The 17628-nt window shown below is 45.5% G+C and overlaps 1 pseudogene; it reads right to left on the bottom strand.

Moving 5' to 3' along the window:
- Nucleotides 1–3243: 3243 nt before the first annotated feature.
- Nucleotides 3244–4158, bottom strand: LOC123367938 (annotated as a pseudogene).
- Nucleotides 4159–17628: the final 13470 nt, after the last annotated feature.

Genomic DNA, 17628 nt, shown 5'->3' with positions numbered 1-17628 from the left:
ACCTCTCTCCATTCTGAAAACCAACTATTTATTCCTACCCTTTGTTTCCTATCTTTTAACCAGTTACCAATCCATGAGAGGACCTTCCCTCTTATCTCATGACAGCTTACTTTGCTTAAGAGCCTTTGGTGAGAGACCTTGTCAAAGGCTTTCTGAAAGTCTAAGTACACTATATCCACTGGATCCCCCTTGTCCACATGCTTGTTGACCCACTCAAAGAATTCTATTAGATTGGTGAGGCATGATTTCCCTTTACAAAAAGCATGGTGACTCTTCCTCAAAAAATTATATTCATTATGTGTCTGATAATTTTGGCCTATATTATCATTTCAACCAGTTTGCCTAGTACTGAAGTCAGGCTTACCGGCCTGTAATTGCCAGGATCACCTCTGGAGCCCTTTTTAAAAATTGGTGTCACATTAGCTATCCTCCAGTCATTTGGTACAGAAGCTGATTTAAATGATAGGTTACAGACTACAGTTAGTTCTGCAATTTCACATTTGAATTCCTTCAGAACTCTTGGGTAAATACCATCTGGTCCTGTGACTTATTACTGTTTAGTTTATCAGTTTGTTCCAAAACCTCCTTTAATGACACCCCAATCTGGGACAGTGCTTCAGATTTGCCATCTGAGGGTACGTCTACACTACGGGACTATTCCGAATTTGCATAAACCGGTTTTGTAAAACAGATTTTATAAAATCGAGTGCGCGCGGCCACACTAAACACATTAAATCGGTGGTGTGCTTCCATGGTCCGAGGCTAGCGTCGATTTCTGGAGCGTTGCACTGTGGGTAGCTATCCTGTAGCTATCCCATAGTTCCCGCAGCCTCCCCCGCCCCTTGGCATTTCCGGGTTGAGATCCCAGTGCCTGATGGGGCAAAAATCATTGTCACGGGTGGTTCTGGGTACAGCCTCACCTCTCCCTCCCTGAGCAGCAGACAACCGTTTCGCGCCTTTTTTGCTTGGTGAACTGTGCAGACGCCATAGCACAGCAAGCATGGACCCTGCTCAGCTCAATACCGCAATCGTGAATGTTTTAAACACCTCGCGCACTCCCATGCAGTCCATGCTGGGGCTCTTTTACGATTCTCAGGAGACTGCATTGTTAACTGTGCTGATGAGCTGTGCGTGGTCACCTGTGCTGATGAGATCTCCATGCTGGGGAAGCAGGAAATGAATTTCAAAACTTCGCGGGGCTTTTCCTGTCTACCTGGCCAGTGCATCCGAGTTCAGAATGCTGTCCAGAGCGGTCACTGGTGCACTGTGGGATACCGCCCGGAGGCCAATACCATCGATCAGCGGCCACACTAACCCTAATCCGATATGGTAATACCGATACTAGCGTTACTCCTCTCGTTAGGGAGGAGTACAGAAACCGGTTTAAAGAGCCATTAAAATCGATATAAGGTGCCTCCTAGTGTGGACGGTTGTGGCGTTAAATCGGTTTTACGCTCCTAAAACCGATTTAAACGCCTAGTGTAGACCAGGCTTAAAAAGAGTGGCTCAGGTTTGGGAATCTCCCTCACAACCTCAGCCACAAAGACCGATGCAAAGAATTCATTTAGTTTCTCCGCAATGGCCTTATTATCCTTGAGTGCTCCTTTAGCATCTCGATTGTCCAATGGCCCCACTGGTTGTTTAGCAGGCTTCCTGCTTCTGATGTACTTAAAAAAAATGCTATTACTTTTTGAGTCTTTGGTTAGCTGTTCTTCATATTCTTTTTTGCCTTCCTAATTATATTTTTACACTTCATTTTCCAGAGTTTATGTTCCTTTCTATTTTCCTCACTAGGAGTTAACTTCCACTTTTTAAAGGATGACTTTTTGCTTCTTACTGCTTCTTTTACTTTGTTGTTTAGCCACAGTGGCACTTTTTTGGTTCTTTTACTATGTTTTTTAATTTGGGGTATACATTTAAGTTGAGCCTCTATTACGGTGTCTCAGATTCTCACCAAGCTAGAGGAGTCTTGGATTCTCACAAGAGATATGTTCTGCTTTGGGTGCTCTGAAGTTCTGGTGGTCAAAAAATATTCAGGGAGTGCAGGAATCTATTGATTGTGGGGAAGAGTGTTAATGTTGCAAATTGAATGTAGCTTCTTTAGGAGGGTAAGTAGCATCATTGTAATGAATAGAGGCAAACCTGAACAGAATGAGCATCTCACGACCAGTGGTGTTGTTCTTTTAGTTGATTCTTGCTGGTCAAACCAGGGTGGTGGTGTTCATTACGGGTCGTGCACTGGATTTCAAATGCCTTAATCCTCTCCACTCACAAACATTCTCTTTCAAATGGGTTGAAAGAACCCCCTTCCAATACTCTGTCCAAAATAGCTCTAATTCAAGAGAGACCCATATTGCACAACCCTCTGTGGGCAGCTTAACTAAAATGTACTACATTGACATGACATAAATTGCATTGTACATACACCTCTACCTCGATATAACGCTGTCCTCAGGAGCCAAAAAATCTTACCGTGTTATAGGTGAAACCACGTTATATCGAACTTGCTTTGATCCACTGGAGTGCGTAGCCTCGCCCACCCGGAGCACTGCTTTGCCGCGTTATATCTGAATTCGTGTTGTATCGGGTCGCATTATATCGAGGTAGAGGTGTAAATGTAAAGCTAGATGGTTCAGATGCATTTAACAGATCCTCACAATGTACACATGCCTAAATGTTCATGAGAACATAATGCAAAATTATTACTACTAGTAGTATTGCAGCTTTGCCTAGTGGCCTGAACTGCGGTTGGGACTCCACGTGCTTGGTGCTGAACAAATATATCGTAAGAGACAGTTCCTGCCCTGAAGACATTAAGGTCTAAATTGGCAAACAGTAGAAAGGAAACAGAGATTCAGAGAAAGGAAGTGAGTGAGCCAAAGTCATAATGTGACAGAACCAAGACTAGTACCCATGACTTCAGAGCCACAGTCCAGGGCTACCACTGGGGTCATACTGCTGCAGTGCGACTTGGACTATAATAATAATAACAACAACAATAATAATTAATAATCTAATTGAAATTAGGTGTAAAAGAACTGGAAATGTTTACACTCTTCACTCAGCCTTAAATATTGCAAGCATTCACATCAAAATAGAATGGCAATAGCAGGATTCAGATAAAATCGTTGGGAATTTTCAAAGAAAAACTGAATGACTGTGATACTAAAATCTCTTTTCTCTAAAATTCCTGCTGAATATCGTTACTTTACAGAACTACCATCATTCTACACGTCACATTTTTCATTTCACTCCTAATGTCACTTTTCTGCTCCCTAATTTTCTCATGGCATTTTTCACCTCCTTGTTTCTCAGGGAAATGAGATCAAGGGGTTCAGCAGAGGGGTGATAATGGTGTAGAACACAGTCACCATCTTATCTTCAGAGAAGTAGGTGGAAGGTCTTAAATACATGAAGATACATGGCCCAAAAAATATAATCACTACAGTAATATGGGAGGCACAGGTGGAAAGAGCTTTGCAATGACCTTCAGAGGAGCAAGTTCTCAAGGAGACTAAGATAGGACACAATTAGCACAACAAAACAGCTCAAGGAAATCATCCCGGTATTGGCAATGATCATGTTGCCAATAAAATAAGTGTCAGTGCAGGCTAGTTTCAGCAAAGGATGCACATCACAGAAATAGTGGTCAATCTCATTGGGTCCACAGAATAGATGGTCAGGAGAGTCTGAACCATGGAATGCAGAAAGCCGCCCATTCATGAAGCCCACCAGCGAGCCACACACACATCGAGTCATGATGGTCGTGTAATGGAGGGGTTTGCAGATTGCAATGTAACAATTGTAGGCCATCACTGTGGGGAGGAAGATTTCAGTGCACCCAAAGAAGTGGACCACAAACAGCTGTGCTATGCAGCTATCAAAGGAGATGGTTTTCCTCTCAACCAGGAAGACTGCAATCAGCTTTGAGGCTGTGACAGAGGAAAGGCACATGTCTAAAAAGGACAGGTAGTTCAGGAAGAAATACATGGGAGATTTCAGATGATGGGTACTCTTTATGGTGACAATGATGAGAAGATTTCCCAGCACCATAGCAATATAGAGAAGTAAAAAGAACACACTACCCACTGACTGTAACTTCTCATTCTGGCAAAGTCCCAAAAGGATTAATTCAGTCATGTTCTTTGCAGGTTCCATGTACTCAGTGTAAATGATAGGTAAATGGTGTGACGTTGGATCCCATAATGCTTTATGAATGTATATGACATGTTTTATGCTACATGTGCCATGTAACATATCTCTGTAGAGGTTATGATCTACTGAATATATTCATCCTATTTGTATGCATGTATCATTTTTTTATTTGAAGTTATGAATATTGGCTGTGTACTTGTTTGATTTTAAGTATCCTTAGTAATTTTCCTTAGCATTTGGTCAGCTTCTTTAAAAAGGAATTTGCAAGTTAAGTGCCCAGTCAAGAAACAGTTAACAGACAATGGCTCTTGGAAGACTCCAATCCACATAAGAAGTCTTCCTGGAGACATTCAAGATAGCATGTGGGCAATGGCTGCTTCCTGTACATGTGACTTACCCAAGTGACTCCAAAACTCCATCTTGGAGCTGGATTTTGCATAGGAGGGAGAAGGGGGTCTCCACCCACAAGAGAAAGTCTATTTAAGCCCCTGGGAGACCCCTCCATTTTGTCTTCAGCTGGCTCCACCCCCAAAGGATACCTGAAAGAAACTGGAACAAAGGACAGTAACCACAGGAGTGTGAGTGTAAAAGAAGCAGTGAGAGCTAAAAAGGCATCTTTTAAAAAGTGGAAGTCAAATCCTAGTGAGGTAAATAGAAAAGAGCATAAACATTGCCAAATTAAGTATAAAAATGTAATTAGAAAAGCCAAAATGGTGTTTGAAGAACAGCTAGTCAAAAACTCAAAAGGTAAGGTGATACTAAATGATGATACTAAACTGCTCAAGATAGTTAAGACCAAAGCAGACTGTGAAGAACTTCAAAAAGATCTCACAAAACTAAGTGATTGGGCAACAAAATGGCAAATGAAATTTAATGTGGATAAATGTAAAGTAACGCACATTGGAAAAAAATAACCCCAACTATATATACAATATGACGGGGGCTAATTTAGCTACAACTAATCAGGAAAGCGATCTTGGAGTCATAGTGGATAGTTCTCTGAAGACATCCATGCAGTGTGCAGGGGCAGTCAAAAAAGCAAACAGGATGTTAGGAATCATTAAAAAAGGGATAGAGAATAAGATGGAGAATATTTTATTGCCCTTATATAAATCCATGGTACACCCACATCTTGAATATTGCGTACCAATGTAGTCTTCTCGTTTCAAATAAGACATACTTGCATTAGAAAAGGTTCAGAGAAGGACAACTAAAATGATTAGGGGGTTGGAACGGGTCCCATATGAGGAGAGATTAAAGAGGCTAGGACTTCTCAGCTTGGAAAAGAGGGGACTAAGGGGGGATATGATAGAGGTATATAAAATCATGAGTGGTGTGGAAAAAGTGAATAAGGAAAAGTTATTTACTTGTTCCCATAATATAAGAACTAGGGGGCACCAAATGAAATTAATTGGCAGATGGTTTAAAACAAATAAAAGGAAGTTCTTCTTCACACTGTGCACAGTCAACCTGTGGAACTCCTTGCCTGAGGAGGTTGTGAAGGCTAGGACTATAACAGGGTTTAAAAGAGAACTGGATAAATTCATGGAAGTTAAGTCCATTAATGGCTATTAGCCAGGATGGGTAAGGAATGGTGTCCCTAGCCTCTGTTTGTCAGGGTATGTCTACACTACGGGATTATTCCGATTTTACAGAAACCGGATTTTTAAAACAGATTGTATAAAGTCGAGTGCACGCGGCCACACTAAGCACATTAATTCGGCGGTGTGCGTCCATGTACCGAGGTTAGTGTCGATTTCCAGAGCGTTGCACTGTGGGTAGCTATCCCATAGCTATCCCATAGTTCCTGCAGTCTCCCCCACCCATTGGAATTCTAGGTTGAGATCCCAGTGCCTGATGGGGCAAAAAACATTGTCGTGGGTGGTTCTGGGTACAGCCTCACCTCTCCCTCCGTGCAAGTAGCAGACAACCGTTTCGCGCCTTTTTCCCTGGGTGAACTGTGCAGACGCCATAGCATGGCAAGCATGGATCCTGCTCAGCTAAAGACAGCAATCATGGACATTGTAAACACCTCGCGCATTCTCGTGCAGTCAATGCTGAACCAGGACCTGCAAAACCAGTCGAGGAGGAGGCAGCTACGGCAGCACGGCAACGAGAGTGATGAGGACATGAACACAGAATTCTCTCAAACCATGGGCCCCTGCACTTTGGAGATCATGCTGGTAATGGGGCAGGTTCTAGCCATTGAACGCCGATTTTGGGCCCGGGAAACAAGCACAGACTGGTGGGACCACATAGTGTTGCAGGTGTGGGACGATTCCCAGTGGCTGCGAAACTTTCACATGCGTAAGGGCACTTTCATGGAACTTTGTGTATTGCTTTCCCCTGCCCTGTAATGCCAGAATACCAAGATGAGAGCAGCTCTCACAGTTGAGAAGTGAGTGGCAATAGCCCTCTGGAAGCTTGCAACGCCAGACAGCTACCGGTCAGTCGAGAATCAATTTGGAGTGGGCAAATCTACTGTGGGGGCTGCTGTGATGCAAGTAGCCAAAGCAGTCATTAAGCTGCTGCTACGAAAGGTAGTGACTCTGAGAAATGTCCATGTCATAGTGGATGGCTTTGCTGCAATGGGATTCCCTAACTGTGGTGGGGCGATAGATGGAACCCATATCCCTATCTTGGCACTGGAGCACCAGGGCACCCACTACATAAACTGAAAGGGGTACTTTTCCATGGTGCTGCAAGCACTGGTGGATCACAAGGGACGTTTCACCAACATCCACATGGGATGGCTGGGAAGGGTTCATGATGCTCGCGTCTTCAGGAACACTACTCTGTTTAAACGGCTGCAAAAAGGGAATTACTTCCCAGGAAGGAATTAACAGTTGGGGATGTTGAAATGCCTGTCGTTATCCTGGGGGACCCAGCCTACCCCTTAATGCCATGGCTCATGAAGCCATACACAGGCAGCCTGGACAGTAGTCAGGAGTTGTTCAACTACAGGCTGAGCAAGTGCAGAATGGTGGTAGAATGTGCATTTGGCCATTTAAAGGTGTGTTGGCGCACATTACTGCTTCACTCAGACCTCAGCCAAACCAATATCCCCATTGTTATTGCTGCTTGATGTGTGCTCCACAATCTCTGTGAGAGTAAGGGGGAGACCTTTATGGCGGGGTGGGAGGCTGAGGCAAATCACCTGGCCGCTGATTATGCACAGCCAGATACCAGGGCGATTAGAAGAGCACACCAGGAAGCGGTGCACATCAGAGAAGCTTTGAAAACCAGTTTCATCACTGGCCAGGGTACGGTGTGACTGTTGTGTTTGCTTCTCCTTGATGAAACCCCTCTCGCCCTTGATTGACTCATTCCCTGTAAGCCACCCACCCTCCCCCTTCGATTACCGCTTGCTTCCTAAGGAAATAAAATCACTCTCATTTAAAAATAATGTATTCTTTATTAATTAATTATAATAAAAAGAGGGCAAGAACTGACAAGGTAGTCCGGGTGGGGTTTGGGAGGAGGATAGGAGGGAAGGAAAAGGCCACTAAAAAATTTCAAAATAATGACAGCCTTTTGGTTGGGCTGTCCACTGGGGTGGAATGGGCGGGTGCACGGAGCCTCCCCCCACGCATTCTTAGTCGTCTGGTGGGTGAGGAGGCTAAGGAACATGGTGATGGGGGAGGGCGGTTATACAGGGGCTGCAGCGGCACTCTGTGATCCTGCTGCCGTTCCTGAAGCTCCACCAGATGCCGGAGCATGTCCGTTTGATCACGCAGCAGCCCCAGAGTTGCATCCCAACACCTCAGATCTTCCTGCCGCCACCTCTCATCTCGAGCGTCTCTCCTCTCCTCACATTGGTCCCTCCTATCCTCACGTTGGTCCCTCCTGTCCTCAAGGTCACTGGCATCTTTCCTGTACTTTGATACCACGTCCTTCCACTCATTCAGATGAGCTCTTTCATTGCAGGTCATTTCCATGATTTCTGAGACCATTTCGTCTAGCGTCTTTTTTTTCCGCCGCCTTATCTGAGATAGCCTTCGGGACGGAGGAGGGAGACTTGAAAAATTTGCAGCTGCAGGAGGGAGGGGGAAAAAGGGAGAGAAGTATTTAAAAAGACATTTTACAGAACAATGATTATACTTTTTCACGGTGAACAACACTATTCACCTTACATAGCACATGTGATCTCACTACAAGGTCACATTTTGCATCTTAATATTGAGTGCCTGTGGCTTTGGTGTTAGAGATCACAGACGCAGGTCCGGGCATCAGAATTCGGCTTGCATGCGGCCATGGTAAGCCATTGTCTTTCGGCTTCTGCAGCCTTCATCTATCCAGCGCCCTCCTTTCCCAAATAGCAAGCAAAGCCCATTGAGTGCTGCTTCTTTCCTGTTAACATGCAGCACCAGAACCGCCCCCATCCAATTCTCTGGGATGATCGCTTTACCCCTCCCCCCACCGCGTGGCTGGTATCATGGAAGATCGCTGCTAGCCACCCTCCCCCCCACCACGTAGCTGGTAGCAGGGAAGATCCCAGCTAGCCAAACGCGAAAAAGTTCAGCGCCAATCACCCCCCTCCCCCTGCTTGGCTAAATGCAGGGAAGGATTTCTTTTAAGCCACAGGCAAACAGCCCAACCATCTCTGTCCCCTTAATTAAATTCCTGAATTTCAACCAAGTTACCATGAACGATATCACTCTCCTGAGGATAACACCGCGAGATAAAGAACGGATGTTGCTTGAATGCCAGCAAACACCAGGACCATACTCAGCTAGGCTTTGTCATGCAATGATACCAGATTACTTGCTACATGCATGGCGTGGTGAAGTGCCCTACCATGGAGGACGGAATAAGGCTGCCCTGCCCAGAAACCTTCTGCAAAGGCTTTTGGAGTACCTCCAGGAGAGCTTCATGAAGATGTCCCTGGAGGATTTCCGCTCCATCCCCAGACATGTTAACAGACTTTTCCAGTAACTTTACTGGCCGCGAATGCATCCCAAGTCCTCAGGGCAAATTAATCATTAAAAAACGCTTGCATTTAAACCATGTTTTATATTTACAAAGGTACACTCACCAGAGGTCCCCTACATGGCTTCATTGTCTGGGATAGTGGCTTGGGAGGGCTGGGAGGGTAATTCCGCCAGGGTGAGAAAAAGCTCCTGGCTGTTGGGGAGAACGGAGTGCTGTGTGCTCTCTGCAAGTTCGTCCTCCTTTTCCTCCTCCTCATCTTTCCCGTCCACAGAATCCTCAGGCATGGCTGAGATTACCACCCCCACCTCGGAATCCACGGACAGGGGTGGGGTAGTGGTGACGGACCCCCCCCTAGAATTGCATGCAGCTCAGCGTAGAAGCGGCATGTTTTCGGCCCTGCCCCGGACCTTCCGTTTGCTGCTTTGGTTTTCTGGTAGGCTTGTCTGAGCTCTTTAACTTTCACATGGCACTGTACTGAGTCCCTGATGTGGCCTCTCTGCATCATGGCCTTGGAAATTTTTTCAAATGTTTTTTCATTTCGTCTTTTGGAACGGAGTTCTGTTAGCACGGAATCCTCTCCCCATACAGTGATCAGATCCAGTACCTCCCATGCAGTCCATGCCGGAGCTCTTTTTCAGTTCTCAGGAGACTGCATTGTTACCTGTGCTGGTGAGCTCTCCACGCTGGCCAAACAGGAAATGAAATTCAAAAGTTCGCGGGGCTTTTCCTGTCTCCCTGGCCAGTGCGTCCGAGTTCAGATGGCTTTCCAGAGCGGTCACAATGGTGCACTGTGGGATATAGCCCGGAGGCCAATACCGTCGAATTGCGGCCACACTAACCCTAATCCGACATGGCAATACCGATTTCAGCACTACTCCCCTCGTCGGGGAGGAGTACAGAAATCGGTTTTAAGAGCCCTTTATATCGATATAAAGGGCTTCGTTGTGTGGACGGGTGCAGGGTTAAATCGGTTTAACGCTGCTAAATTTGGTATAAACGCGTCGTGTAGACCAGGCCACAGAGATGGATGGCAGAAGAGAGATCACTTGATCATTACCTGTTAGGTTCAGTTCCTCTGGGACACCTGGCATTGGTCACTGTTGGTAGACAGGATACTGGGCAGGATGGACCTTTGGTCTGATCCAGTAAGGCCATTCTTATGTTCTTATTGCTGGACCCAGACTAGAAGGAGGCTAGTCTGTAAAAGAAGCTTACTGGAACATCTCTGAGGGTGAGATTTCATCTGTATTCAGTTTCTTACTGTATTAGGCATAGACTTGCGTGTTTTATTTTATTTTGTTTGGTAATTTATTTTGTTCTGTCTGTTATTACTTGGAACCACTTAAATCCTACTTTTTGTATTTTATAAAATCACTTTTTACTTATTAATTAACCCAGAGTATGTATTACTACCTGGGGGTGCAAACAGCTGTGCATATCTCTCTATCAGTGTTATAGAGAGTGAACAATTTATGAGTTTACCCTGTATACATTTTATACAGGGTAAAACAGATTTATTTGGGGTTTGGACCCCATTGGGAGCTGGGCATCTGAGTGTTAGAGATGGGAACACTTCTTAAGCTGTTTTCAGTTATGCCTGCAGCTTCTGGGGGACATTGTTCAGACCTTGGGGGAGGGATAGCTCAGTGGTTTGAGCATTGGCCTGCTAAACCCAGGGTTGTGAGTTCAATCCTTGAGGAGGCCACTTAGGGATCTGGGGCAAAAATTGGTCCTGCTAGTGAAGGCAGGGGGCTGGACTCAATGACCTTTCAAGGTCCCTTCCAGTTCTAGGAGATTGGTATATCTCCAATTATTCTGGGTCTGGGTTTGCAGCAGGGTAGCATGTCTGGCTCAAGCAGGCAAGGTTCTGGAGTCCCCAGCTGGCAGGGAAAATGGCTTAGAGGTAGTCCCAGCATATCAGTTGGCAGTTCCCAAGGGGTTTTCTGTGATCCAACCCATCACAAATGGAATATAGCTAATCCACCTGCCATGACACAAAACAAGGATATGAATAATAAACCGTTATTGACCAGTGACAAGATGAATATCAGGATGCAAAGAATGAAGTGATGGACTTTATCCAAAAATAAAAAAGGGCAATAAGGAACTCAAGGAAATCAGCTTGAACTACATATTGGCATGAACAGTATATTCTCAAATAATCAATGTGGAAAATGTGAAGATGATTCATTCTATTCTTCACTTTAAGTGTAAGTGAAAAACTTAACCTTATCTACACTTTGCAACCAACCCTTTCATGATATGCATTCTATTTTATTTGTATTGCATTATTAAATACCTTGAGGAACCCCATTTTTCAACCAAGAACTACCATATCTCTTACCTTGGCATTTGGGCACATAAATGCTCAAAAATGTATTTATTTGTACATGCAAACATGAAACTAAGTTCTCGTTAAGTAACCAATGCTTCGAAACTGATCTATGATTATTTTCATCACAAAATTATTTCACAAAATCTACATTTAGTTGAAAAGCCAGTTTAACTGGGAAAAAAACAGTTTCAGTAGAGAATTTTGATCAACTTTACACAAAACCCCAACTGAAACAAGAATTGAAACACTAATTTAACAGCAGGACTCATGGATATACTTTAGTTTGTGCTTCTCCAGATATGCAGAGCAGCCATAAATCCTGTTCAATTGACCAATTAACTCTGTCACAAGAGCAGTGGAAAGCAGCTGAAGCCTACTAGTGAATCTGACCCTATATGTGTTATTGATTTGAGGTGACTGAATTAAATTTTCTGTCTTCAAAAGAAAGTATTTATGAGTGGTCATAAGCAGGATTGGATTAAATATGGTATGGGGATGGTCATTGCTTACGGACTAGCATCTAATAAACCTATTTTATACATTTCAAAACTAAAATTAAAATAAAAAAAATAATATAAAGATTTTTCAAGAGAGAAGTTTGTAATGAAGATTTTAGCGTCATTCAACTTATTTTAGGTGAATTAGTTAGAGACTGATTGATGGAGGGAGGAATTAGATTGGAGTGAATCCTAATAAAGTGTTTCCTTTTTCTTTTACCTACATAAAGCTATGCAGGGAAAGAACAGCATAAAATACTCAACCTTACTGGAAAACTCAAATGGATTGTTATTTGCAGATCTCAAAACTTACCTGGATGGTGATGAGTATTATTTCCCCAGCTTCTAACCTGCTCCCATGGCAAAGGTGTTCAGATCTGAATAATAAGCATTTCATGAATGTGATTTACAAAGGCATCAGATACTCCCAGCTATATAGATGATCTGGTTTGTAAATTTCATCCTAACACTTGTCTGTACAAGCCCTGTCTTAGGATGTCCTTTGCTGTCTCTCAAGATCTGCGAGGACTAAATTAGTGAACTAGAGAAGTGGTTTGGATCAAGGCAGCATTCAGGAATCTTTTCACATCAACCACTCCCCCAGTTCACAAAGCTACAGGTCTAAGATCATCAAATTCTAAGACCCAGAAAGATCTTTGGGAGAAATTGTCTCTCTCTTGACTGTGAAGTTACAGCAGACATTTTTAAAATAAATATGTAGTGGTAGTGCGTCATCACCTGATTAATGAGCTCCCAGAAGCATTTCAAGGCTTCTCCACTGGAAATAGTTGCTGAAGAAGCACTCATCCATATAGCTTTACTTTTAGATATGTTGTGATGTTATTGACATGAACTATGACCAGGGCCGGCTCCAGGCATCAGCATTCCAAGCTGGTGCTTGGGGCGGCATTCTGCAAGGGGCGGCAGTCCCTGTGTTTTCGCCCCAAAGCAGCGTACTGAATTGCCACTGCGGACAGCGGGGGGAGTCTGTGAGCCTTTAGGACGGCAGGCGTGTTTCCGTGGTGGCGGCAATTCGGCAGCAGTTTCTATGTTCAGCTGTTCACAGCGGGTTCAGCTAAACATAGAAGCTGCCGCCGAATTGCCGCCACCGCGGAAACGCATCTGCTGCCCTAAGGGCACAGGGACTGCCCCCGCTGTCCGGCGGCAATTCGGCCGCTGCTTGGGGCAGCGAAAACTGTAGAGCCAGCCCTGACTATGACCATATAGATCATCGTTGCAACCAGGGCCCTATGGTTACACCAGGTCTTGTACAGAGGAGGTCAAGTGGGGTGTCTATGAAAAGGTTGTAGTTTGCTGGTTATGATTATGCTGTCTGTATGCACGTATCATTTTTGTATTTGAAGTTATGACTATTGGCTATTGTAGTGAGGCAGTGTGGCTCCCCTCCTCCCCGGAGAGGGGAGAGCCCATCCGGAGGCTGGAGTGGGAGGAGCTAGAGAGCTCTGAGCCCACCCCTCAGAGGGTCAGGAGGTGACCCAGAAGTATAAAGGCTCACCCTCAGAGCTCAGTAAGGCCCCAGCCACCGGAGAAGCCAGAGACCTCCAGTCTATCCCACGACTGGGAGAACCCCTCGGCCGAAGGCAGCTGCCAGGACTGGCCAGACCTGCCCTGCACCCGCTACCCGGAGGAGCTGCCAGGCCTGCCGCTAGCCCACTACCCTGAGGAGCCTATGGTGCTGGACCCTCCAGAGGACAACACCCTGCCCCAGGTACTACCTGAGGGGGAGTCTGGAAGTAGCCTGGAGGTAGCCGACCCTAGTCTGGCTGCAGCACTGCCAGAGCCCATGTCAGTGTGTTGTGGCCAGGATCCCCACTGACTAAGCAGCGGGTCTTCTGCCGCTGCTAGGGCCCTGGGCTGGGACACAGTGGAGTGGGAGGGCCTGCGTCCCCCCACCACCCAACTTGTGGGTGGCAGTCTCCCCCTCTCCCAGGAGGCTCGGGCCTACTGTCACTGCTCAGCCCTGCCTGAGGGCCTGAGCCCCTGATTCATTGTTGCCCTGCCCTGACCCAGGGCCTGGGCTCTCTACTGTTTGTACTGTTGTTGCTCAGTCCTGCCTGAGGGCCTGAGCTCCTGACTCCGTATTGCCCTTCCCTGCCCTAGGGCCCGGGCTTGCTACTGTTTATACTGTTGTTGCTCAGCACTGCCTGAGGGCCTTAGCTCCTGACTCCGTATTGCCCCACCCTGACTCAGGGCCTGAGCTGTTAACTACTGTTTATACTGCCAGTGCTCAGCCCTGCCTGAGGGCCTGAGAACCAGACTCATTGTTGCCTGCCCTGACCCAGGGCCTGGGCTTACAATGTTTATTGCAGTTACTGCCAGGGCTGCCAGGAAAGACTCCTACAGCCGGACTAATTCCCCAAACCTCAGCAGTGTGCAGTGAGCCAGTGTGGCTCCCCTCCACCCCAGAGAGGGTCAAGCTGCGGCCAGCACCCCTACAGCTATGTACTTGTATCTCAATGTGTTTGATTTTAAGTAGCCTCCGTGAAGCATTTGGTCAGTTTCTTGAGAAGGGACTATTCTCAGTAAGTGCCCAGTCAAGAAACACTTAACTGACAATGGACTTTGGGAGACACCAATCCACCTCTGAGCTCTCCTGTGAACATTCAAACTAACGTGTAAACAATGGCATCGGCCTGCAAAAAGCTGAATCATTCATGGATGTGTGACTTGCCCAAGTGGCTAGGAACTCCATCTTGTTACTGTGACTTTACACAGAAGAACAAAGAGGTTTCCACCCACAAGAGAGAGGCTATAAAAGGCCCTGGAAGCCTCTCCATTTGGTCTTCAGCTGGCTCAAGAGATGGCCTCTTCACCCCCAAGAGATGCCTGAAAGAAACTGGAACAAAGGACAGTAACTACGGGGGTGTGAGTGATTGCTGGACCCAGACTAGGAAGGAGTTCAGTCTGTGAAAGAAGCTTATTGGAACATCTCTGGGGGTGAGATTTCATCTGTAATTGGTTTCTTAATGTATTAGGCCTAGACTTATGTGTTTTGTTTTATTTTGCTTGATAACTTACTTTGTTCTGTCTGTTATTACTTGGAATCACTTAAATCCTACTTTTTATATTTAATAAAATCACGTTTGCTTATTAATTAACCCAGAGTAAGTAATTAATACCTGGGGGAGCAAACAGCTGTGCGTATCTCTCTATCAGTGTTATAGAGGGCAGGAAATTGTATAAAACTTATACAGGGTAAATTCATAAAAGTAAAATGGATTTATCTGGGGTTTGGATCCCATTGGGAGTTGGGTGTCTGGGTGCTGGAGACAGGAGCACTTCTTAAGATGTTTTTAGTTAAGTCTGCAGCTTTGGGGAGCATGGTTCAGACCCTGGTCTATGTTGGAGCAGACTGGTGTTTCTGGCTCAACAAGGCAGGGTTCTGGAGGCCCAAACTGTCAGAGAAAACATGCTCAGAGGTAGTCTCAGCACATCAGGTGACAGTCCCAAAAAAATCTCTGTGACCGAACCCATCACAGTGGCATAGTCAGCAGGATCTGTGCACAGCTGATTGCTTTGAGACATTGGCACTGATTTTAAGTGAGTTTTTGGTGTGGTGGCTGGAGAACAGACAAAGTGGTTACTGGTTTGTTATTTTCAGTTTGTTTATTTTGGGTGAGGGAAATAAGCACAAGAAAACAGGAAAACGAGGCAGCTACAAAACTACAAAACTAGAACTGGCCAGACTGGAAACAGTAGAGAAGACAAAGGACCATGAGTTTCAAATGAGGCTAAAATAAACAGAGGCACCCAGGGTGGAAGCTGCTCACAAAAAAGCCAAGGAAACCCAAAGGTTAGCCGTGGAACTTAGGCAGCTGGAGGCTGATGAAAAAAGGCCTGCACACCAGCAAGCCCTGGAGTTAAAAGACCAAGAAATACAAGCCCAGATTGAGACCCAGAAGCATGAACTGACTGTAATGGAGTGGAAGAGACAAAACCCTTCAGCAGCTGGCTCCACTTCCCCAAAAATCAACAAATGGGAGCGGTTATGTACACAGTATGATGAATCCAGTGATACTGATGAATATAGGACCAGTCATGCCTGACTAACCTAATTGCCTTCTATGAGGAGATAACTGGGTCTATGGATGAGGGGAAAGCAGTGGATGTGTTATTCCTTGACTTTAGCGAAGCTTTTGATACGATCTCCCACAGTATTCTTGCCAGCAAGTTAAAGAAGTATGAGCTGGATGATTGGACTATAAGGTGGATAGAAAGCTGGCTAGATCGTCGGGCCCAATGGGTAGTGATCAACGGCTCTATGTCTAGTTGGCAGCTGGTTTCAAGTGGAGTGCCCCAAGGGTCGGTCCTGGGGCCGGTTTTGTTCAATATCTTCATTAATGATCTGGAGGATGGCGTGGACTGCACTCTCAGCAAGTTTGCAGATGACACTAAACTTGGAGGAGTGGTAGATATGCTGGAGGATAGGGATAGGATACAGAGGGACCTAGACAAATTAGAGGATTGAGCCAAAAGAAATCTGATGAGGTTCTGCACTTAGGACAGAAGAATCCCATGCACTGCTACAGGCTGGGGACTGACTGGCTAAGCAGCAGTTCTGCAGAAAAGGACCTGGGGATTACAGTGGATGAGAAGCTGGATTTGAGTCAGCAGTGTGCTCTTGTTGACAGGAAGGCTAACGGCGTATTGGGCTGCATTCGTAGAAACATTACCAGCAGATTGAGGGAAGTGATTATTCCTCTCTATTTAACACTGGTGAGGCCACATCTGGAGTATTGCATCCAGTTTTGGGCCCCCCACTGCAGAAAGGATGTGGACAAATTATAGAGAGTCCAGCAGAGGGCAACAAAAATGAGTAGGGGGCTGGGGCACATGTCTCACGAGGAGAGACTGAGGGAACTGGGCTTATTTAGTCTGCAGAAGAGAAGAGTGAGGTGGGATTTGATAGCAGCCTTCAGCTACCTGAAGGGGGGTTCCAAAGAGAATGGAGCTAGGCTGTTGTCAGTGGTGGAAGATGACAGAACAAGAAGCTATGGTCTCAAGTTGCAGTGGGGGAGGTATTAGGAAAAACTATTTCACTAGGAGGATGGTGAAGCACTGGAATGGGTTACCTAGGGAGGTGGTGGAATCTCTATCCTTAGAGGTTTTTAAGGCCAGGCCTGACAAAGCCCTGGCTGGGATGATTTAGTTGGGGTTAGTCCTGCTTTGAGCTGGGGATTGGACTAGATGACCTCCTGAGGTCTCTTCCAACCCTAATCTTGGGAGGGGAGAGAATAAGGTTTGGTACCTTCTCTTCTGCTTATGCAACCATAGACAAATTGGTCCACCATAAGAGAAGGGTGATGTTAGTTATCCCCTGTGGAAACAAGATGATGTTTCACAAAATCACAATTACAACAACACTGTCAGATCAAGCACATTGATTGTCTAAAATGGCTACTCTAACTATGCCATTGACATAGTATTCACTGGGAATTTATCTCCTTTTTTGCTAAGTGAATCATTTATAAAAAAAATACTGATTTTCTTTGACCATATTTGTAACATATGTGACAATGTTCAGATGCATAATTTTCACTTCTGAGTTGATCACAAACTGATCACTTGGACTCTTTTCTCTTTGTATAGAATTTGGCAGGTTGGCACCCTGCCAATCCCTTCCCTACTCTAAGTGGGGATCCCAGCTGCCTTCAGTAAACTCCCGATGTCCCAGTCATGAATGGAACC

The sequence above is a fragment of the Mauremys mutica genome, chromosome 4, assembly GCF_020497125.1.
Source record: "Mauremys mutica isolate MM-2020 ecotype Southern chromosome 4, ASM2049712v1, whole genome shotgun sequence".
Lineage (NCBI taxonomy): Eukaryota > Metazoa > Chordata > Testudines > Geoemydidae > Mauremys > Mauremys mutica.
Note: the sequence above shows the minus strand (reverse complement) of the source record. Positions and strands in the feature narration are given on the sequence as shown.